At 42.0% G+C, this 23292-nt stretch overlaps 1 long non-coding RNA gene across 1 annotated transcript; it reads left to right on the forward strand.

The window, feature by feature from the left end:
* The first annotated feature begins 4496 nt into the window (after window positions 1–4496).
* On the forward strand, window positions 4497–13151 carry LOC133375443 (uncharacterized). The gene is made up of 3 exons (XR_009760232.1): window positions 4497–4745; window positions 5193–5235; window positions 13032–13151. It is a non-coding gene; the product is annotated as an uncharacterized LOC133375443 (long non-coding RNA).
* Window positions 13152–23292: the final 10141 nt, after the last annotated feature.

A 23292-nucleotide genomic window follows, 5' to 3' on the forward strand; every position in this document is an offset into this window, starting at 1 on the left:
CCCCCCTGCCCTGTCCCCTGCATGATGCAGTGTGCGTAGCCACACCACAATGAGGGGGGGTTGAAGCCATGCCAGGTCTTCCCCAGCATGGCTGCAAAGGCCTGCCATTGACAGAGCCCTCAGGGTCTGTTCATAGGTGGGAAAAACCTTTAAAGGCCTGCTGGAAATCTTTCTGTTCCACCAGGCTTATGCAGGCAATTAAGAACATGTCTTTTTGCATTAATTGACCTTGGTTTTTACTTTATTTTTAATGGCTTTTACTTTAAGGTTGTTATTCATTGTAAACTGCGTTCATGTTTTTTAAATGACTTAGCAATATACAAATATATTTATAAATAAGTTAAGGGAACCTTTGCAAGTGGAATAACACTGACAGCAACTGCTGCTGCTTTAAAAGTGCTAGCATTAATGCAAGGTCATAAATTGTAGCCTTGTTCTAGCAATGGGGTACAAATGTCTACTACGTTCACATAGCAACATATAGTTTCAAAGTGTAGGATTCAGAACTTACAACTTCTGAATCAGTATACTAGTATCCCACAATTCAGTGTACAGGAGGCAGGTCCTTTCTGAGCTGGGAGGTGGTGGGCAATTAGGTCACTAAGTAATTTAATCTATGGCTAAAAAAGTTCAAAGAAATCATACTGGGTCAGAGGATAGGTTTGCAACAGGTAAATGACTGTGAAAAATAGAATGAAGAATGGCAAAAAGCCTGTGATGTGATCTTCTTTTGTTCCTAGGTAAACATTATAACTTCATCTCTCAAGTCCAGGTGTGGTTTTGTAATGGGACGCCTTGGAACACAGTCCCGTTACTTTTTTTGCAGACTGTCCTCGCCCCGCCCCCGCCCAGAGTCCCTCTGTCTCTACAGCCATTCAAGAAAATAACTTATAAGGTGTACCTGATCTCAAAAGGAGATTACAAGAAGAGAGAAGCCACTAGCTAAGTGCAAGGATGAGGAAAACAGCAGCTCTTTAAGGCCACAGGGATCCCTGGTGTCCAAACAACTTGTTTGTCAATCACAAAGACTGAAAGCTTATTTTTATTGAATAAAATAAAATTTAATTGTATTGCCACCCTGGGCTTCTTCTGGGAGTAAGGGCAGGATATAAATTCAATCAAAAAAATAATCTTAGAAGGTTGCATAACCTTAGAAGAGGACATGGGTGTGAGGGGGCGTGGTGTGACTATTATGAAGGGACCCTGCACTTCTGAATTTGCCACTACACTACTGCTCAGGTCCCAGTCCAGCACACTAACCAAAAAACAAATAATGATACGCATTTTAAAGAGAGGATATTGTTTCTAATATTTCATATCCACAATTTCTCTTCACTAAAATAATGAAGGGCAAAGGATATATAGAGAAAAGTACTACAATGAGAACACTGTATTGAGCTCTACAACAGTATAGCTCAGCAAATGGGTCTTCCTCTACACTGGCATGCTTTCTAACATTTGTAATTATTGTTAAAATTAGTAATTTTTGGTATTTTGATATTCATACTATTTTTATTAGTATTCATACATTTGTGCTTTACCAGAGTCCTTGAATTGTGTCATAACCTTAAAAAAGTGGTGGGAGTGTTTTTTCAGATGCTGGATCAGATTCATCTTAGTAGGCAACACAGCTATACTTCAGTTTAGCTACAGTGTAATTAGTACATCTCAGAGTACTTTTTCAAAAACTGCAAAACACGTTTTCTCTCTGGAAATACCCACCAATTCACAAAATGGTGGCTATCCCCCTTATCTGTGACAAAGCAGAACAGGACCATATTGCCCTTCTTGAGAAAATTTAAATACTGCTAGGTTGATGTTTTTCCAGCCATAAAAGTATAATGGCAGTGCTCTTCATAAAACAAGATTTCTTCCACGTGAATGTTCTATGCCATTTTTAATGTATTCTTATGGTTTTATGTGTTCTATAATTGTAATAGTTCTATTTGTTTTTATAAGTGTATATTCTATTGTTGTAACCCTTCCCCTGAGACCTTATGGTGAAGAGCAGATAAGAAATCTCAGAAACAAATTAAATAAATGAGGAGGAGGGCTGCTGAACTGGATTCAAAAAGGTTGGAAGATGGCCAAGATACCTTAGGGGAAGCCAGATATTCTGCCATGGAGATTAATGCTGGAAGGAAACAGAGACTGGGGTTAGAAACCAGCCCGGATGGGAGGTGGGGACTGAGGACTCAGAATATAACAGAAAGGGGGTCTGTGGGAAATGAGGAAGAGAAAGAACATGAAGGGCAAGCGAGAGAGGAAGTGCTAGCAAACTAAAGGCACAGCCCTCGAGCCCATGAGCGGAATGCTCATGGAGAATTGAAGAGACTCCAGCCAGTTGTGTCCAGGCCAAGAACCAACATTGTGAGAGGAGGGTCGGAAGAAACAAGACCCCAAATGATAGCCGGTAGCTGCAGAGTTGCAGGAGATGAGATCCCACATTGCCCAGCGGTTGAAGGGGTGTAAGCGTTCTGAGCCATAGACAGAGTGATGGCAACTACTGGGGCCTCTAATCAGGCTCAAGGAATGATTGAACTGTTTTACCTCACATCAGGTAGCAGAATATTTTGTCTGAATAGGCCAGGGCATGGCCATGGATTCCTGACATGCAAATCCTCCCAACTCCTAGAGTTGACATTCGGTGTGTGGAAATTCTCAGGAAAGCCATTGTTGCACTCCTGACACAAACAGGAAAGATGACTTTCATTGTCACCTTGTGTGGGAGAGGGGTTAAATTCTTTCTCCGCATCTGCTGCTGTCCCAATCCTGGTCATCACACACTCACACATGGGCAGTTTTTCTTTGTTTTAAAAGACTAGTTACGTTAAATGCAATACCTCATTTTCAGAATGCCTTCGGAAACAGTGACTCAGATTTGAAAGGAGCCCTGCCAGCTGAAGCAAGGAGACACAAGTGTATCTGCAACAATATACTGAAGCAGCAGTCCTTTGCCTATGCTTAGGCTGGAGACCAAATGAGGCCGTCAAAGCCTTTTTATATGACCCTTGGGACTCTCCCCACATCACACCACACCCCCTCTCAAGCTGTGCCTCCTCTCCTCAGGCCACGCCCCTCATTGCCTTTGCTTTGCACCTTCCTTGAGTGTTTTTGCCTGGCTGTAATGCATCCTTGCATTCTGATAAATGTGTGTAGAAACATGTACCCAGGTAAAATTTACATTGGTCACTCCATCCAGTTTTGCCTCTGGTCCTGCCTAACATTGGCATGTGGCCCCAAAAGGTAATTTGGCCCTCAGCTGAAAAAGATACTATACCCTAGACATGCTTGTATGACCGTCCCAGAAATTTGAGATCAGCTATAGAAACCCTATGTGTATGCCCACCAGGGAGGCATGTTAGGCTAGCAGGTACATGGGACATGGTCTTCTCAGTGGTAGCCTGATGCCTATGGAACTTTCTCCCCTGAGATATGTGATCAACTCTTTCCTTGGTATCGTTCAACTGGGCTTTAAAATGGTTTCTCTGTATGTCTGCATTTGGCAAAGGAGTTTAATATGTAACAGCCTCTGTTTTTTATTCTTACTTTGGAATACCCAGCTGTGGTGTCAGCCACTTAGGGTGCCCCTGCCACCATCTTGAGTGATGGCAGGTTTCCACATGCAGCATATGGAGCATTCACACTGGTGTACTAACACAACGGGTAAGTGAGGCAGGCAGGCTTATTTAAGCCAGCACTGCCTATATGAGGAGAGGTTTCCTAGGAGGACCACTCTGCGATCCACATCAGCATCAGGTCACACAACACAATCACAGAGTGGAGGTTCTATTCTCCCACCCTAAGGAGGGGCCCATTAGGGCCCTTGGCCAAGGCCCAGCCTGGCCTCCTGCTGGCGCCAGCCCTGTGTAGTAAACTTAGCAGCATTCTCTGCATATTTTGTAGACCTGTGTAACCTCTTCAACACTGATTCTGCAGGTGTGTGTTTAGGAAGCTGGGTTCTGATGCATTATCACTGATTTTAACTTTCTTAATATCACCTTTTATTTTTGCAGTTCCTTCACTTAAGTAGCTAGGAGGAGAGATATTGTCATCTTAGTATGCTTTACTCTCAATTAGGCAGAAAGGACGGGTACTCATTTCATTGCCACATCAATTTTATCAAGCACCAGTGAATAGCAGCTGCTCGCTACTTTACTAAAAGAGATTTTTTGAGAACATGTGGGAATTGTAACATATAATGGAAAGATAGTGAATCACATACTAATGTTACCAATATTTAAAATAAAATATTACACTAAGGTCTTATCTAATGGGGAACCTTGCCAGTCCAGCAGGCCAGGTTGTTTTCTTCACCACCACTCATGTGCCAAGTTTACCAGGTGGATGGAGCTGTCCACCTGTCAGTCACCTGACCTCACAATGATGTCAGGTGAGCTTTATTGCTTGCAGGGTTCAGCTGATTGCCAGACCTTCAGAAGCCCCAGTCAAAGAACTGCACAAAGCAAACTTTGAGAAAGGCTTCTGAAGACATATTCAGAAGCCCCTCTTGAAGCACTGTCTTACCTTGGACTTTTAAAGTGGTTTTGTAGGTCCTGCTGATCAGCTGATTGACAGTACCTGCATACATCATTTCAGCCAACCCCTGTAGAACAGGTGGGTGTGGATTGCTCAAAATGACCTCATGGACCAAATGGGGAGGCTTGGTAGGCCTAATTAAGCCCATGGGCTGGAGGTTCCTTCCCTAAGGTTGATGTTGAAAGAGCTCCATTGACTTTTCCAAGGTAAGTGAGTGGTGCTGTATATGAATTCAATGGCTGTGTCCAGATGGAAGCCTTAGTTTGCAAGTGGGTGGTTCAGACCCAATTTTCTATGTGCAACTGTCACATGAGGGTCCAGCATCCACACACTCCCATATTTATATGTTGGCATTTCACTGCTTGCCATTCACACCAGTGGGCAGAGCTTGACAGAAAGCATCCCTTCTCTCAATCCCTCCCCCCTTCCCAGTTAGCTTACAGGATTAATCAGCAGTTTGTTTAGCTGTTGTTATTCATTTCTAATTTAACAGAACTGTGCAACTGTAATTATCTATTACAATAAAAACAAACAGAGCTGTTCAGTTCTCTAAGTGGGGTGTGTGCATGCATATGCATGTATGTGTGCTGAGCTTTCTGTAAATTAAGATAATTCCCTTCTCCTGGCTGCCTTCAATTGGTGTTTAATTTCAGGTAAAAAGACCCACAGATCCAATCATGTTGCTGAGAGGTGGGGGTAAGTAGGGATGGGCGAATCTGTCAATTTTGGCTTTACTCATTTTCTCATCTTTCCACTCTCCAGTTGTCCACATTTCCACATTAATTTGCATTTTAAAAAGCCCATAAAATTCTCCTGCATTTTAATATGAATTTCTCCTTTTATACATACTTTGTATGCAATTTTGGCTATTACACACAATTTTGCAGATCAATGTTGCTTAAAATAATGTATTATTGTATGCTATTTTCAGTAACATATGCACCTTTATGCACACTTTACCCTAGCATATGCCTTTTGGTACACATCACTTGGTTAGAGAACTGCACTGCAAAGTACAGAGAAGTGTGGAGTCTGAAGGATGGCTATCTTTTGGTTCACATACTGTTTCAGAAAGTGCAAATTAAGTGGGTCTGCCTTGAAATGCAAACTGAATCAAATTTCATCCCTATCCCTAGAGGGAGGGCAATAAAATCAGTCCTGAGCCTCTTCTTTTTCAAACCACTCCAAGTGTCTCGTATAGCATCAGAGAGGTTTTTTTGGGGGGGGAAACAGCAAGAGGACTTCCTACTGTATGGAGATATTGCCTCTTCCTGCTGTTCCCCCCACCTCCAAAATGTCTCTGATGGCTTCATGCAGCAAGGCTTTCTCTGGAGAGGCTTGAGAAAGAAAACATGAAGCAGCTCAGGACTGGTAGGTTTCCCCTCCTCCCTCTCAGGACATCGGATCCTGAGTAGGGATGGGGGACAGTATCCACTAAATCAAGCTTAGTAGCAGATTCTGGCTGAATTCGACAATTCGCCCTTTTTTTCAGCTGGCACTGATTTCTTGCAGTGGGCCGCGGCTGTAATCGGTATGGATTTTGCAGCTGCAATCAGCACGGGTTTTCCCCCCTGAAATTTTCCTCCTATTTTACATAATTATCTTTGTAATATGCTCAAAGTTGCTGCATTCATAACACTGTAGGTGTGATAACGATCACCATTTGTCCATTATATACTAGGAAAAAATGTGTTATTATTGCCATATAATGCAGGAAATATTAGCTGCCTGCCCTGGCCTAGGCTATATACTTTATGTTGTCAATGTTAATTGTCAAATCATCCTGCAATTTCATGTTTTTCAAACAAGACAGCTGAAAGTATTCTGGATCTCCATCCTCTTGCATGGGACACATGATGATGATGAGAGAGACTGACCCATGCAACCCGCCCCGCCCCAGCAATGAGGCTTTCATTGCTGCTGCCCTCAGCTCATCAGGGTCGGTGTGTGTGTGTGTCTATGCGCGCGAGTACGCGCTAAGTGTATGTGTGAATAAAAATACAAGGTGGTACTAGTGGTGGTGGTGATGTTGCTGCTGTGCTGCTGACAAACTAATTCAAGAATAGTGAATAGTGAAAGGGACGGGAATCATTAAGCAGCACATTAGTTAGCCTGAGGCAAGAGACTGACTCAAAGGTGATTATCTGCCTCATTGATATGTAAATAGGGGGGAAACTACATGGAACACTGTGAGAATGTACATAAGCATCTACCTTAAAAATTACCAAAAAAATCACCAACACCCCCCCCCGCCACAGATCGAATCACCGAAAACATAAACAAACCCTACAGCGGATCACCCCCTCTAGGATGCACACCTTAACGTGGTGAGGGGGTTTGAGAGTGTTGAAGAAGCTGAGAACAATGGCGTCAGGAGTCTAGACCAAGAGGATAGACTCCTAGCAGGGGCACCCAAGGCGGAATGGTCAAAGTTGAGACACCAGACTAAGTTGCATCCAAACTCAGAGGAAGGCAATGGTAAACCACCTCTGAATATCTCTTACAACGAAAACCCTACAAACAGAGTATCCAAAATGCAACATGAGATAGTGCTGGAAGATGAGACCCCCAGGTCAGAAGGCACTCACCGAGCTCCTGGGGAAGGACAAAGGACAAGTAGCACTGTGACTAATGACACAGCTGGATCAAAGCTGAAAGGAAGCCCAGAGGCTGAAGCGCACAGATGCAAAAGGAGAGTCTGGAGTAGTACGATGCACACAATAGGAACATGGAATTTGAGAAGCATGAACCAGGGAAAGTTAGAAATTGTCAAGCAAGAAATGGAACGTATCAACATTACAATACTTGGCGTGAGTGAATTAAAATGAACAGGAATGGGACATTTTCAATCAGGCAACTACAAAATATTTTATGCAGGAAATGAGAAAATAAGAAGAAATGGGGTTGCTTTAATAGTGAAAAGTGATGTAGCAAAAGCAATTAGGAGCTATAACAAAAAGTCTGAGTGAGTTATATCAATGAGATTAAACGAGAAACCTATTAACATAAACATCATCCAAGTCTACGCTCCAACAGCAAACGCAGAAGGAGAGGAATTGGAGAGATTTTACGCAGAAGTACAGGAAGAAATTGATCACACACCAAAACAAGATATGCTGATAATCATGGGGGACTGGAATGCAAAAGTAGGGAACAGAAGAACTAGGAATTGTGGGGAAATTGGGCTTAGGAGATAGAAATGAAGCAGGAGAAAGACTTACTGAATTCTGTGAAGCCAAGGATTTGTTTCTTGCAAACACATTTTTTGAGCAACCAAAAACACGACTGTACATGTGGACATCACCAAATGGTCAATATAGGAATCAAATTGATTATATAATTGGAACAGAAGATGGAGAAGTTCCATATTTTCTGCAAAAACAAGACCAGGAGCAGACTGTGGTACAGATTATAATCTGGTCATATTGAAAATCAGAGTAAAGCTAAAGAAGAACAACAAAGCAATCATAATGCCAAAATACAATTTAAATAACATCCCAGAAGAATATAAAGATCAAATAAGGAACAGATTTGAGGCTTTAAACTTAGTTGACAGAGAACCAGAAGAACTATGGAGTGAAGTCAGAGACGTGATCAGGGAAGAATGCAAAACGACAATACCTCTAATTAAAAAGAGAGAAAGACCTCAATGGATGACTGAAGAAACTCTTAAAATGGTTAAAGAGAGAAGGAAAGCAAAAGCAAGAGGAGATAGAAACACAGTCAGAACCCTAAATGCAACAATACAGAGACTACTACGTAGGGACAAAGAGAACTATTACAATATTTGTTGTATAGAAATAGAACAGGACAACAAAAAGGGTAGAACAAGAGCCCTATTCCAAAAGATTAGAGAAATGAAAGGGAAATTTAAACCAAGAATAGGCATGTTGAATAATCAACAGGGGAACACACTGACTGACTGAGATGAAATAAAAGGAAGATGGAAGCCATACACTGAAGAGCTCTATAAAAGAGATGCCAGGATGACAGATTCATTCATGGAGGAACCGTATGATGAAGAACCAGAAATTTTAGAATGCGAGGTGAAAGCTGCTCTTAAAATACTTGGAAGAAACAAATCACCAGGTATAGATGGCATACCAACAGAGTTGCTACAAGCTATTGAGACTGAATCTGTCCAAATTGTGACAAAAAATTGTCAAGAAATATGGAAAACTAAACAATGGCCCACAGACTGGAAACGTTCAATATACATCCCAATTTCAAAGAAAGGGGATCCCAGGGAATGCAGTCATTATCAAACTATTGCCTTAACATACCTTGCAAGTAAAGTAATGCTCAAGATTCTACAAAAAAGGCTCTTACCATATATGGAGCAAGAAATGCCAGACGTCCAAGCTGTATTTAGAAAGGGAAGAGGCATCAGAGATCATATTGCAAACATATGTTGGATAATGGAACGGATCAAGGAATTTCAGAAGAAAATCACCCTGTGCTTTATAGATTACAGCAAAGCCTTTGACTGTGTAGATCATGAAAAACTATGGAATGCATTAAAAGAAATGGGGGTGCCACAGCATCTGATTGTTCTGATGCGCAACCTATACTCTGGACAAGAGGCTACTGTAAGGACAGAATATGGAGAAACCAATTGGTTCTCATTCGGAAAGGGTGTGAGACGGGTATATTTTATCACACTATTTGTTTAATCTATACGCAGAACATATAATACGGAAAGCGGGATTGGACCAAGATGAAGGAGGTGTGAACACTGGAGGGAGAAATATCAATAATTTAAGATAGGCAGATGATACCATACTACTAGCAGAAACCAATAATGATTTGAAATGAATGCTGATGAACGTTAAGGAGGAAAGCACAAAAGCAGGACTACAGCTGAATGTCAAAAAGACTAAAGTAATGACAAGAGAAGATTTATGTAACTTTAAAGTTGACAATGAGGACATTGAACTTGTCAAAGATTATCAATACCTCGGCACAGTCATTAACCAAAATGGAGATAATAGTCAAGAAATCAGAAGAAGTCTAGGACTGGTGAGTGCCACTATGAGAGAACTAGAAAAGGTCCTCAAATGCAAAGATGTATCACTGAACACTAAAGTCAGGATCATTCAGACCATGGTATTCCCAATTTCTATGTCTGGATGTGAAAGTTGGACAGTGAAAAATGTGGATAAGAGAATAATCAACTCATCTGAAATGTAGTGTTGGAGGAGAGCTTTGTGAAAAAGACAAATAATTGGGTGTTAGAACAAATTAAACCAGAACTGTCACTACAAGCCAAAATGATGAAACTGAGGTTATCATACTTTGGACACATCATGAGAAAACATGATTCACTAGAAAAGACAATAATGCTGGGAAAAACAGAGGGGAGTTTAAAAAGAGGAAGGCCAAACAAGGGATAGATTGATTCCATAAAGGAAACCACAGACCTGAATGTACAAGATCTGAACAGGGTGGTTCATGACAGATGCTTTTGGAGGTCACTGATTCATAGGGTCTCCATAAGTTGTAATCTACCTGAAGGCACATAACAACAACAATAACACAGCAGATCAAATTGGCAAGTGCCAAAGTAAGTGGGAACAAAAATAAAGGAGGATTGGGATCAAACAATGGACTATTGGGATAAAAGCAGATCACAACTAGGCAGCAAACCCCATCCTTAATCCTGAGGTGCTTTAAGGATGAAGTCAAACATCAGTTGAAGAAGACTGGGAAAGAAGAAATTACCTTAATTTACAGAAAGCTTGACAAATATACCCTCTTCCACTAAAGAGCAGTAAGCAGACCCAAACATTTATTTTTATTATTATAGATCTTGCACAAAACTACTCATGTGAGGGGCAAACAGAAGTAGGGATGTGGCAACAGAGGCTGGCCATTGAAATAGCACCACACACCTTAAGTGTTTTCATGGCAGCAGTGAGTGCAGGTACATAATGGGTCATTTTTACTTATCAGTTTTTCTGTGGTAAAGGGAAATCTGGGTTAAAGAAAGAAAAAGAACAGGCTGATGTTTTGACAAAGATGGTATTGTGTGGACACTCTGAAAACTTTCTGAGCAGGAGCCACACCAAATCCACAATAAACCATTTGGAAGCACCCAATGTTAATATTTGTATTCAGTATCAAATTGTGCACAGTATTAAGATTTCTCAAAGGAGATTAGAATATTTTCCTAATGATTCCCAACTCAACCCCTTTTCCTACCTTCTAATTCCATGCACATTTGGTCCCTTGCCATTATCTTTCCAAAAGCCTGTTTCACCTGTGAGGCCAAGTACCCATCAACCCATCATGTCTGCACAATGGTACAGGCCACACATTAGGTGGGAGACCACAGAAAGGAGGGCTTGATCCTTTGAGAAATCACACTCTTCAGGTGGGAACAGAACTTAAGAGTCGACTGGATGAAGTACCTCAGCCCAACTCCAGCTTGGAGGCATGGAGATTAGTGGGCTCCAAGCATGGAGACATGATGGAGGGGATGGGATTAGGAAGTTCCTTCTTGCTTTCCCTCACATGATTCTAATCACATAGGGGAACTGAACACCCCAAAATGGCTAGTGTATTACTGTGTAATCAATTTATTTTGCTTTTACACTATTTATTTATTTTATTTAACAAAATTTATATACAGCTTGAATGTGAAGGCCTCTAAATGGTTTACAAAAACATTAAAATTATCAATAAAACAATCAAAAACAAGTAATTAAAAACATATTTAAAACATTTAAAACAGCTACTAACTAAAAAGATTAAACAGATCAGCATCTATGTGTCTGGAATACCTAAACAGAAAAGTTTTAAGCAGGCGCCAAAAGGAATACAGTAAAGGTGTCTGCCTGATGTCAAAATACTAAAGGTTTAATGAACTTCAATGAGTTCTCCAACTGGGCTTCCAGCTAAAAGATTATATAAGTATACAACATTTTTCTGATGTCCTGGGGCTATTTTTAAGGGGCACAAGTACAATAAAAGGAGGATTTGTATAATGTCAGAGTTTCATTCTTGTGGACCACATCTGGGTCAACTTTTTTCTAACAATGCTGCCATGTAGCATCTAATCTGAGGATTAGTTATTCAGGGGAAGGGTTGAAGAGGAGGGGAGATTTTACATTGCTTCTTCCTATAATAGGAGTGTCACCTGTACACAAAGTATGTGGAGGAAGGTCTGAAAACAGCAGCTTTTAGAATACTATTGTGAATTTGGGGGTTGGAATGGATGATCCCTGTGAGTCCCCTTCCAGCCTCTGATTTGGAATCCTGTGCCTTGGGGGAGGGGCTGGCTCTGCTGGCTAGATGAGTTTCTTTTGTTAAGCTAATAGAGTGGCCAGTTTGCTAATGGGTCTTTTAAGTGCCCAGCAACTGGTGAATGGGCCAGGAAGATCCTTTTGTCATTGAAACTCTTCAGGAGAGCCTTCCCCCCCTCCTGGCGGCTAGCAGTGGTTTGTGCTTTGAGTGTTTTAGAGTGGTCTGGAGAAAGGCTAGGAACTGGAGGCAGAGAGAGGCTATCTCTCTGCATGATGGCTTTAGGATGCCTCCTGTAACACTGACGGAAAAGCTGGATATTGGACTGCTGATGCCTTGAACCCCTCCATCCTAAGCTCAGGTTGGAATGTGTGTAAATAAACAAACCATATTTCATAAAGACACCACAGTCTTCGCTGACCTTCTTCCCAAAGGAAACCAAACCCTGGATGAGCGCAGGGACCCCTGAAATCTCACTGCTCAGAGATTGGGGAGGCACGCAACAATACCTTCAAAGTCCTAAATCAGTACTTTAGGGGAGAACTGGTGGGTCCCTTACTTCTTTATTTAGGAAGTCTGGAACTCCTCTCATCATAAGGAAACCTGGCAATAAATAAAGATCCAGTTTTAAAGTGCTTAACCCACTGTTATTCTCAGAAGGGTCCTGCTGTTTCTCCACTCAGAGCCATTTACAGTACTTAGCTGTATTTCCTTGGCAGCATATCTCCTTGGGAATCTCCTTCACTTTCTCTCCTGTTACCTCAAAAGTAAATAAGTTCCACTCCGATAAGTAAGCTGCTGCCTCTCTCCTCATCTGACTCCTTATATTCTGGTGGGAGAAGTGGAGGCATTCACTTGCCCCATGCATCACCATCAGATTCCATATGCAGCCCAGCTGTGTCTACTTCCAGCTGGCGTGGAGGTAGAGCAGCATGATGAATGAGTCCATTCACTGCCAGCCCCTGACACAGTAGTTTGTGGTGTGGCACATGGCAGAAGTTGAAAGGAAACCATTTGATAATGAAGGTGACCCCATATGGGATTTGAAATGTATGTAAATAAAAATTCTTAGCATGATGTTTAATTTAAAAAGTACAACAAATATTCTGTGGTTTCTAAGGAAATAGCTAGGGCTTTGTTTTGACATTCATAGGTGAAGCAGTAACAGAAATGAATATGTTCCCTGTTTGGCTGCACTGAACCTATAACTAGAAAATGTCTGTTTCTCTCTATTTTTCTCTGACATCCAGATGCTGCAAAGAGTATGTGAAGTAATGGGGCATGGCCCAAGTCTGCAATAAGGAAAGTTACAAATCAGAAATGAATCTTGCTTGAAGTCAGTTTCCCTTTGCACTCATTTTTCCTGGATGTGTGAAGACCACATTTATTAAACTTATTAAACTTAATAAACTTTAATAAACTTTATTCAAACAAACAACCATTTGCAGTGTGACCGTGTGGGAACACTCAGTCTAAATCCTTGGGCAAGACTCACCCTGCTGCGTGAAAAGTGGGTGGCCTTAACTCCACCCCTTTTCCCCAGCACTACCCAAAAGGGTGATTAGGGAGGCCTTCCTGCCTCACCCTCTCCCGGAGCTGCACAACTCTGAGTGGTAGCCCACGTTAGCCCTAAAGGTGAACCCGGTGTATCCCCCAAGTCAAGGGTGCTCACCAATACCCACAACTGTGCCAGTTTCCATACATACCCGCCTAAATGTGACCAGCTTAACCTATTTACAAAAAAGCTAAAACCCAACCTGAATCAGAGCCAGATTAAACAAAGCAAAATAAGGGGCCGAATGAGCCAAATTGGAAAGACACAGTGAAGAGTAGGCAAAACAAACCGGTCACCAAGGTGGCCGACCAGCAAAAAAACTCCTACTGGGCCCCCTATAGGCAACCAGTGAAACTTGCACTGTGTAGAGGGAGGGAGGGAGGGAGGGAGGGTGCTGAGAGATGAAAGAGGCTGGAAAGGGTGCGCTTAAAAATGTCTGCAACCCACCCCGCCCCACAAGTGACATAGCAAGCATGCTAAGCATGCTACATGACCGAAACCATGCCAGGTTTTGTCCTGGCCCAACTGCAAAACCTGCTGCCCCCAGAGCTCTTTCAGAGTCTGGCAGCTGAACGGGGAAAGTTGACAGACAGAACTGCCAGCCTCACAGATCAGCAAGTAAACCTTGATGGGACAGACATGTGAAAGAGCACACAGAAAATCAGCTTTAATGATCAGCTTGCTACATTTTATTTGAACTAACACTTAAGATACATAATAGCTGCAGAGCTAATAAATAGCATTTCACATGAAGTTTGCAATTTAAACAGTTGTTAAAAGAGTGCCTGTACAACTGAGGGCAGTTGAAGTGACGCATACAAAGGCTTTCAACCCGAGGCCACCAGCTTGAACCATTCCTTGCAGATAATGATTGAAAATGTTGTGGTGGAAGTTCATTTGATGGCCTAGCAAAATTATCAGTGCATTTGTCTTTTTGTTTTCTAGTGAAGGAGTTCGGTCTCAGAAATAGAATAATCATTTTTAGTAAAATATTTAGCCTAATCTAAAGCTAATTGGAGCTACAATCTCACATGGGTTCTGGGAGAGGTTTGGCATGCATGCTCCTCAGTGCAGAAGGATCAGAACACAGTATAAGAAGAGCTCTTCTGGATCAGACCAAAGGCCTATCTAGTCCAGTATCTTGTTCATAGGAACAAAGCAAGCTGCCTTATACTCAGTCAGACCATCTGTCCATCTTGTTCAGTATTATCAGTGGCTCTCCTGGGTTTCAGGTAGGGTTCTGTCCCAGCCCTACCTGAAGATGCTGAGGATCGAACGTGGGAAATTCACAATCAGCACACAAATGCAATAGCACCTCCCACTTGCTGATTGCCAGCAACTGGAGTGTTTCTGCAATCAGAGTTTCTGGCTTTTAATGATTCCCAGAGAGAATCAGCGAGTGGCAGGAAGACAGAAATAAACGAAAGTATTCCTGTCGGATGACAGTTTTGTTTTATTTCTATTCTAAAATGGCTGCTGGCCTTTCCTTGTCTCATACTACATCCAAATGAAGTCGGTTAACTTGAGTATATTATATTATTATACTAAAACTATTATACTAAAACAGTCCAGTGCTCAGTCACCTTGATGTTAGCGCCAATGAATACAGTGGATTGAATCCAATAGTGGTACTTGTGCAGGAACAGAACAGACTTCTGGCCGCACAATGAGACTTCCCCTTATGCTCCTCCCTCCACTCACCCCCCAAAATCTTCTCCAGAGGGTTAGGTTACTCTTCAGAGAACATTTGGAGGGGGTGGGTCAGCAGAGGGGAGAAGAGAAATTCCACATGTGCAATGGTTAATCCCACCTAGTGGGGCATATTTCTGTGTCAACTGACCTCAGCCAGAAGCCGGGCATGGAGTGCAACTGGTCCAATGCTGTGGAACACTCTTCCATCAGAGATTCAGCAGGCACACTTGTTTTTTGACTTTCTTTCTTGAAGATTTTCTCATACCGACAGGCCTATGCAGCTGTTTAAAACATTTTGATTAACCAGTTACTTTAATGATTACTTTTTTCTGTTTTTAATGTTTTGTATACTTTACTGTGGTGGTGGCTGGGGTCCATTGGTGATGGTGGGGTGGAAGGCAGAGAGAACAACAGTACATGGAGCCACAGCCAATGACAGGAAAAGCCTATTGTTGTTGTTGTTGTGTTTTTTTTTTTAATAGCCTTCCCTTCACCAACAGGTGCCAGGGCGAGTCACTAAATCTAAAATACAATATTAAAAAGAATCAAAACACATTTCAGTCACAAGAATGGGATGGGTTCTGAAAATATATATCTCAGGAGCCAAAGGCCAGGCTAAAGAGGTGTGTTTTTAGCATTTGCCAAAAACTGTGTTGCAAAGGTGCCAAATGCACCATCTAGTTTTGTCCCTCCTCCCTGCTGAGTTCTACAAGGGCAACACTGAGACTAAGGAGGAGGCAACTGACAACCAGGGCCATCCCTGGCCTGGCTGTAAGGAAGAAGGCAGGCAGGTGAGGGGGCTGAGTAAAAGCAGGCTCAGGCTGGTGGGGCAGTGCCCTACTAGTCCCAGTGGACCAGCCTCCACTGTTTTACTATATACATATTGTTGTACACTGTCTAGATATTTTATAAGAGGGAGGTATGTCAATACTTTTATAAATACAATAAAATACAAAATAAACATGCACAAGATTGCTCTGTAAGCCCACTGGGAGAGAATCAAAGAAAACTATAGAGATGTTGTTCACATCTGCCCAAACTGTTTCCATCTTACATCAATCATATGAAGATTTATAACTCAAGAGTAGATTTCAAACCAAGAAAAACAAAAGGGTAAAAAAAATCCCTATTCCCTTAGCATATAGTTCTATAAGTATTACTTGAACAAGCATTTAACTTACAAAGATTAAACCTTTCAAAGATTAACAATGCAAGTTTATGTTTAACTGCTCAGAAGTCAGTCCCACTGATTTCAGTGGGACTTACACCCAGGTAAGTGTATATAGGATTGCAGCCTCAATCTGTCTTTTAGTGTTGCCAACAGATCTGTATTTTTTTAAAAAAATGCTTTGTGCAGCTCTCTCAGGTATGACAGGCATCGTTGTGCTACAATTTCTAAAAGTGAGAAGAAAAATTGTAGCAAAGATCCTTTAACATGAATCCTATTTTGTACGTCACCCAGGATAGCCAGCCAGATGGATGACTAAGAAATTCAATAAATAAAATAAACAAATAAATCCACATTTTACCAATAGAATAATAGTATAACCCCACTGGTCTCATTTAATGTCTTTTTTTAAAGGAATTTGTTTAAACAACAACTGTATGTTAAAAATCTAGTAATGGTACTTTTGTGCCACTTTTATATAAGGGGGGGATGTTTTCTCTTTCAGTCTTAAAGGGTTGGACCACAATGTGTTAGAGATCCCACAACAGGAACCCCATTGTGACATCACAAATTACCTTAGAACATCATTTTCTTCCCTTAATAATACTAACTGTGAGGCAAGATGTAATTTTTGTCTTAACTGTGTTTTTAAAATGTTTTTATAGTTGCATTGTACCCACACTCACCTGTATTTTAATGTGGTTTTATTCTGCTGTACACCGCCCTGAGAGCTTTTTGCTATAGGGCGGTCTAAAAGTACAATAAAATAAAATAAAATAAATAAGATGGGACATCAGGTAGAAAGGCATTTCCAGTGGTTGCCTGAAAACTGGGAATGAGCAGTGACCGATACCACATTGAATGAAACTTACCGCTTATCAGTTGATAAGCAGAAAGATTCCTACTTCGGGGTGCTGCTCCTTTGTGAACAGCTTCTTTGCATTCAGGGAAGCTGCTCACTAAGGGGAGTTGGTGCACAGGCCTTGGAGAGGTCTGGCGAGAAGGAGGAGAAGTTGGTCAGGAAAGGCACCAACTACTTTCTCCTGCAAAGAGATGCCTCCTTTTCCATGATTCTCTTCCTTCCTGTGCATGCCTGCCTCTTCTTTCTGCCCTACTCCCTGCCCCCTGTTCAGCCCTGGATCACTCTGGACCACCATACCCAACCCGTAGAGATCCAGGGCTATCTCAACCTGACTTGGCTAAGGGCCAAGTACCTCCAAAGAAGCCCTGTCAAAAGTCTTTCTATTCAGAAGTGGTAGAGCATCTGCTTTGCATGCAGAAGATTCCGGGTTCAGTCACCAGCATCTCCAGGTAGGATTGAAACTCTGCAGAGCTGCTGCTGTAGAAGGATCAATGGTCTGACTTGGTATAAGGTAGCTTTGCTAAAAGGCAGAGTGCCAATGTTTGCAAATCTTAGAAGGATGCTAACTGAGACATATTAATATGAGCAGGAGCAAAGGTATATTTAAGTCTGTGAGGAACAGATATGATAACCATTGATTTGTTTAATCAGTTCTAAATCCCTTTTAATGTGATAGTTCCTGCACTGAGCATATGGTTACTTAATTTCAAAACAATGTTTTTCGTAGGTGTTGCATGCTAATTTTTCATTAAACATTCCTGAAGGGAAGGAAACTTAGAAAATACATTCACAGTAAATGTTGACCACTATGTGTAATAAACTGTTAACAGGCCAGTAGTCCCAACTGCAGACACATTTGGGACCCATAATGATAGACCATATCAATGATAAGTGACCTAATTAAGTTATAAATACACCTAAACTGCCTGTTATTCTTCACTATGTCCAAAATCTGCTTACAAAAGGAAGTAGAAGACTTACATGCTGCAGCATGGAAGTCCATAAATATGAATTTACATGATGTGTTGTGTGAAAGTACAGAATGAACTTATTGGTTTAGCAATCTGCATTTTTAACAGGAGTCACCCTGCTCAATTTCCCTTGCACACCAAACTGGGACATTTTTAATATATATATATTATCTTGTCACATTTAACATTGTTAAGTGGAACATATTTTCCAACCACTAAGAATTTACTGTGACTTTTATGGACATTTATGGGCACTTACAAAATGGTGAACTCTGCAGAAATACAATGGAGTCTCAGAGGAAATGTCAGCCGAAGTGCAGACTGTACATTGATTTGTCCCTACTTCATTCTATAAACCTTTACTCAGTACCTGGAACCTTTGAGCATCACGCAAATCAGAGAAGGTCTTCCTTTGTGTATCTCCACCCTCATCTTCCTGCTCCAAACAAAACATGCAGAATATAATGCTTGAACTAGCTGACAGGGTTGGAAATTACAGGATGATGATGATGATGATGATGATTTGCTTTATTCCAAAGAAAAAGTCTCAACTTGACTTGACAAGATAAAAATACAATAAATTACAGACTTTAAAAATCAGAAAAAGTTAAACATATGAACAAGACAAAATAAATGAAATGCTCATCCTGTAACATTTTTAATGAGGACAAGTCCTACCCACCCTACTAAAAGCTGAGCACCATGCAGGAGATAACTTAATTACTAAAGGCCTGAGTAAACAAAAGGTGTTCGTCTGAAGGTTTTGCCAACTTCAGATATTACATTCTGAACTTGGCGGGTGCTGGAGAAAGGAGATAATCAAGCCCAAGAACTGCTTCTGATCTTGTTACATGCTGAAATGATAAGTCAGCCCCTCAATTCACCAACCTATTCACAGGTATAGTGAAAATGGGGAGGGAAGAATGCTTTTTGGCTAACTCAGAGGAAGAGAAATCCTCTGAAGGTTTCGGGGGGGGGTTAACTTTGTCAAAGGCAGATGTTCCTTTTATTATTTCTTTTTTAAAATATTATTCTTGCTGTTACCTGTGGTGGCAGTGCTCTTCCTAATGACTTGAGGCCCCCAGTCACCTTTTTCCTCCCTCCAGGGTACTCCTGGAATGGCAATACTTTGTGATGTAGCATCATTCTGAGAGGGCTTCTGAGGTAATACATTACAGGATCTGTTGGGGCTTGACCTGCGGCCTTTGTGTGTGGCTATTCTGTGTGGTAAGCCACTGAGTTGCATTGTGCAGCATCTGTCTGGGCAGTTTAGTATCCTCAGGCTCTGGACTGCTGTGCCCACCCAGGCTAGCCATTGGATCCCCCGGGACAGGAAGGACGATAAGAGGATTTCCTGTTGCAGTTAAGCTTTGCTTAAGCAACAATGTTTACAGACACTCTGCTGTGTTTCTGTTTCCCTTTGTTTGTCCTTCAGGCTTGCCTCCTAGCTTGATTCTGCCTCCTGCTTTGTCTTTTAGTCTTGATATTTGGCTTTGTCCCATGGTTCTTGGTCCCTGCCTCCTGCCTCACCTCTGACTCATGTTGAAGACTGAGAAGTGACAACATGGTAGAGCCCTACTTCACCTTGAAGTCCTTTCACAATAAAACTACAACACAATGCAGCATCATTCCAGGAGCATTCGGGGGGGAACAAGAGGAAAACCAAGATGAACCAATGCCATTGCCACTGGCTCAGATAACCTCCAAAAAATCCCCCCAATTTCTTTCTACCCCCTTTTTTGCTTGCCCTCCCCCAATCCTTCTGTTGAAGGAGAAGACTTCTGTCTGATGAAGGAAACTTTTGGATCCAATCCCATTAGTTTTAGCAATTCAGCCACATGAATGCTTTTGTTGGTGTGTCCTTTACATAGTTAACTTGCACTGCTCAAGCTTATATAGAAATAATTCCCTTGGCCATCAGAACTGAGCAGAGAAGAATAAAGAAATGAATCCAGCAATGAACAAGCAAGCCCTTTATGTTGTCATGGGGCAGCAAACTCCTCAGCTTTAAATGTATATAACTGTGATTTATTTCTTAATAGAGGAGTACATTAAATAGCTAACATATCAGCAGGAATGATGACCTTGAGCAGAATTACACACTTCATTGACAAAATGAAGCATCCTCCTGTTGCCTTGCTGCTCCCAGCCATCTTATAAATGTCATTTTGACTAATCTTCTTTGATAAAATAATTTATGGGAGTCACCTGAAGAGCCAGCTCCTTAGGCCAAAATCAAACACTACAAAACCATATATGGCTTAGAGTCAATACTAGGTTCCCTATCCTCTCAAACAGATAAGCAGAACTGCATGAGAGATAGGCTTTAACAATAAGGCCAGGTTAACATCCCGCATGACAAAGCTAATTAGGGCAGTTGGGAAGATGTCAGCTTGGGAGGCTTTTATAAAGCAGACTTTTCACTGTATCTTTTAGCTCTGTTTTTCATTCTCATTTGTCAGACTCTGGCCTCATTCATTCATTGCTGTGAAGATAACAAGCAAGCTGAAGAGATTTCGGAAAATCTTAGCAAGGATTGTTTGTCTCTGACAGAACTCTAGTGATGATCAGGACTGGCTTCAGAGTGGCTGAACAATTGTAATGCTTAAGGAGCAGATAAGTCAATGGGGGAGTGGGATGGGGTAGCATGTTTTGTCATTCTTTCTGGCATGAACAAAAATGTGCTTTCCCCCCTTTTCCTTTTTCTTCCTGTCCTTCTTTAGAGCATTTCTGCACAAATGTTTCTCACAGGCCTGGTTTGGATTTCAATCAAAATCTTTGCTGATCAATCAATTGCTTCTTAGGACTTTGTTGCCCAATTAAAGAAAGCTTGGTCAATGTATGGCATGGGCTTTTGTTGATTAATTAATTATATTTGCATATGTTTGACTTTAGATGATGCACAAATTTGCCATGGCAGGCATTGCCTTAGAAAAGGCTGCCCCCCTCACTTTATGAGACAGAAAAGCAAGGCTGACTTTTTTTTTAAAAAAGGCGCTTATTACATTTGGTAAAATAAAAGTAATTGTATAAATAATAATGATTTTTGGAAGAACAATGGTTGAACAATTAATTATGGTACCTTTTGTCAATTAAAAGAATGAAAAAAAATCTTAATATAATTTTAGCATGCTCAAACTTAGACTGACTAAATGGGGGCATTCAAGAGGCAGCTGGACAGCCACCTGTCCTCTTTCAACAAGCCTTTTAAGAAGAGACCTTGTCCCAGTCTGCATCGGTGTTGGAATTACTTTTTAAGATGTTTTTAAAGATGTTTTGTTTTCATGTGTTTTAAAGTCTTTTGTTTTTAAGATGTTTTAGTGTTTTTAAGTGTTTTTGTTTGGTGCCCTGGGCTCCTTCTGGGAGGAAGGATGGGATGTAAATGTAATAAATGATAAATAAAGTTGAATTCCTGCATTGAGCAGGGGGTTGGACTCTATGGCCTTATAGGCCCTTTCCAATTCTACTATTCAATGAATCCATCAATCATAATTGTTTGCTATTATTTTTAAAAAAAAACTTTGTAGTCTATTTCTGTTTATTTCCACCACCTTTCCTCCTTATCATTCTTGGAAAAAAACCTTTAAAAATTGAAATACTGGAGACTGGTTGCTCACTAGGTAACAACCTGGGTAACAACACAATAAGACCACTCTCATCCATGATTTGATTGTGGATGAGGGTGCCGATTTGGTGTGCATTACTGAGACCTGGGTGGGTGAGCTGGGAGGAGTTGATCTGACCCAGCTTTGCCCACCTGCATACTCAGTGCAACACCAGCACAGGCTACAGGGACGGGGGGGGAGTTGCTGTAGTCTACAGAACTTCCATCTCTGTCACCAGGAAACCACTCTGTCTTGGAGCTGGCTGTGAGGGCTTGCACCTGGTGTCGGGCCAAGGAGACAGTAAACTAGGGTTGCTGCTGGTGTACCGTCCACCCTGCTGCCCAGCAGCTTCTCTGACTGAGCTGGCGGAGGCCATCTCGGCTGTGGTGTTGGAGGAGCCCAGAACGATAGTGCTGGGTGACTTCAATGTCCATGCTGAGGCTGTCTCTAGTGTTCTGGCTTGGGACTTCATGGCCTCCATGACGACCAGGGGGTTGTCTCAAGTTGTCACTGGCCCGACGCATAGGGCAGGACACACCCTCAACTTGGTTTTTGCTCCAGATAGAGGAAGGGGTGGTCTGGAGATAGGGGGGGTGGATGTCACCCCATTGTCATGGTCAGATCACTTCCTGGTGAAGTTTAGACTTATGGCTCTGATCCTTCCCTGCAGAGGTGGTGGACAGATTAGGATGGTCCAGCCCCAGAGCCTAATGGAATCCACTGGATTCCTGAATGCCCTGGGGGAGTTCCCAGTAGATAGAGCAGGTGACCCTGTTGAAGCCCTTGTCACATTATAGAACAGTGAGGCGTGTCGGGCTCTTGACACGGTTGCCCCCGAGTGCCCTCTCCAGCATTGTGGAGCCCCATCTGCCCCTTGGTACACCAGTGAGCTAAGGGCAATGAAACAGGCTGGACAACGGCTAGAGCGCAAGTGGCAAAAGACATGCTGTGAGGCTGATTGGGCACGAGTAAACATCATAACCATGCCTACTGTGTGGCAGTGAGGGCGGCGACGAAGGCCCACTTCTCTGCCTCCATTGCATCCTCAAGTAGCCGTCCAGTGGAGCTTTTCTGTATTGTCAGGAGTCTGTTGACATCAGCTTCAGGAAACGGAGTTTTAGACCCTTCAGAGGCCCACTGTGAATTGTTTGCTAGGCACTTTGAGGATAACGTTTCTCACCTCCATAGCAGTCTTGATGCCTCATCCACATCTACTGTAGTCCCCAATGAGGTGTCCAATGCAAAGTCTGCTGCAACTTCTTGGGAACAGTTTCAGTTGATGCGGCCTGATGACGAGGACAAGGTGCTTGCGATGATGCAGCCAGCAACGTGTCCTCTCAACCCTTGCCCTTCTTGGCTTATTAAAGCTTGCTGAGGGGGTTTGACCAAGTGGATCCAGAGTCAGGGCCGGATTAAGCTGAGGAGGGCCCCTAGGCTGATTGGTGTTTGAGTCCCCCTTCTCCTCTTAGGTAATATTTTTCTCAAACCACTTACAATGAACCCTGCCTATACATACAGTATGCATGCCACAAACCGCGAAGATTAATAGCAATCAATAATAAATATTGGCGCAGTGCACAGGCGCAGTAAAATTATGGGAAATAAAATGTTTAATGGACCGTTTTTATTTGGCTGGTGTGCATTATGTCTTTTAAGCC

Source organism: Rhineura floridana, chromosome 1 (assembly GCF_030035675.1).
Source record: "Rhineura floridana isolate rRhiFlo1 chromosome 1, rRhiFlo1.hap2, whole genome shotgun sequence".
NCBI classification, from domain to species: domain Eukaryota; kingdom Metazoa; phylum Chordata; class Lepidosauria; order Squamata; family Rhineuridae; genus Rhineura; species Rhineura floridana.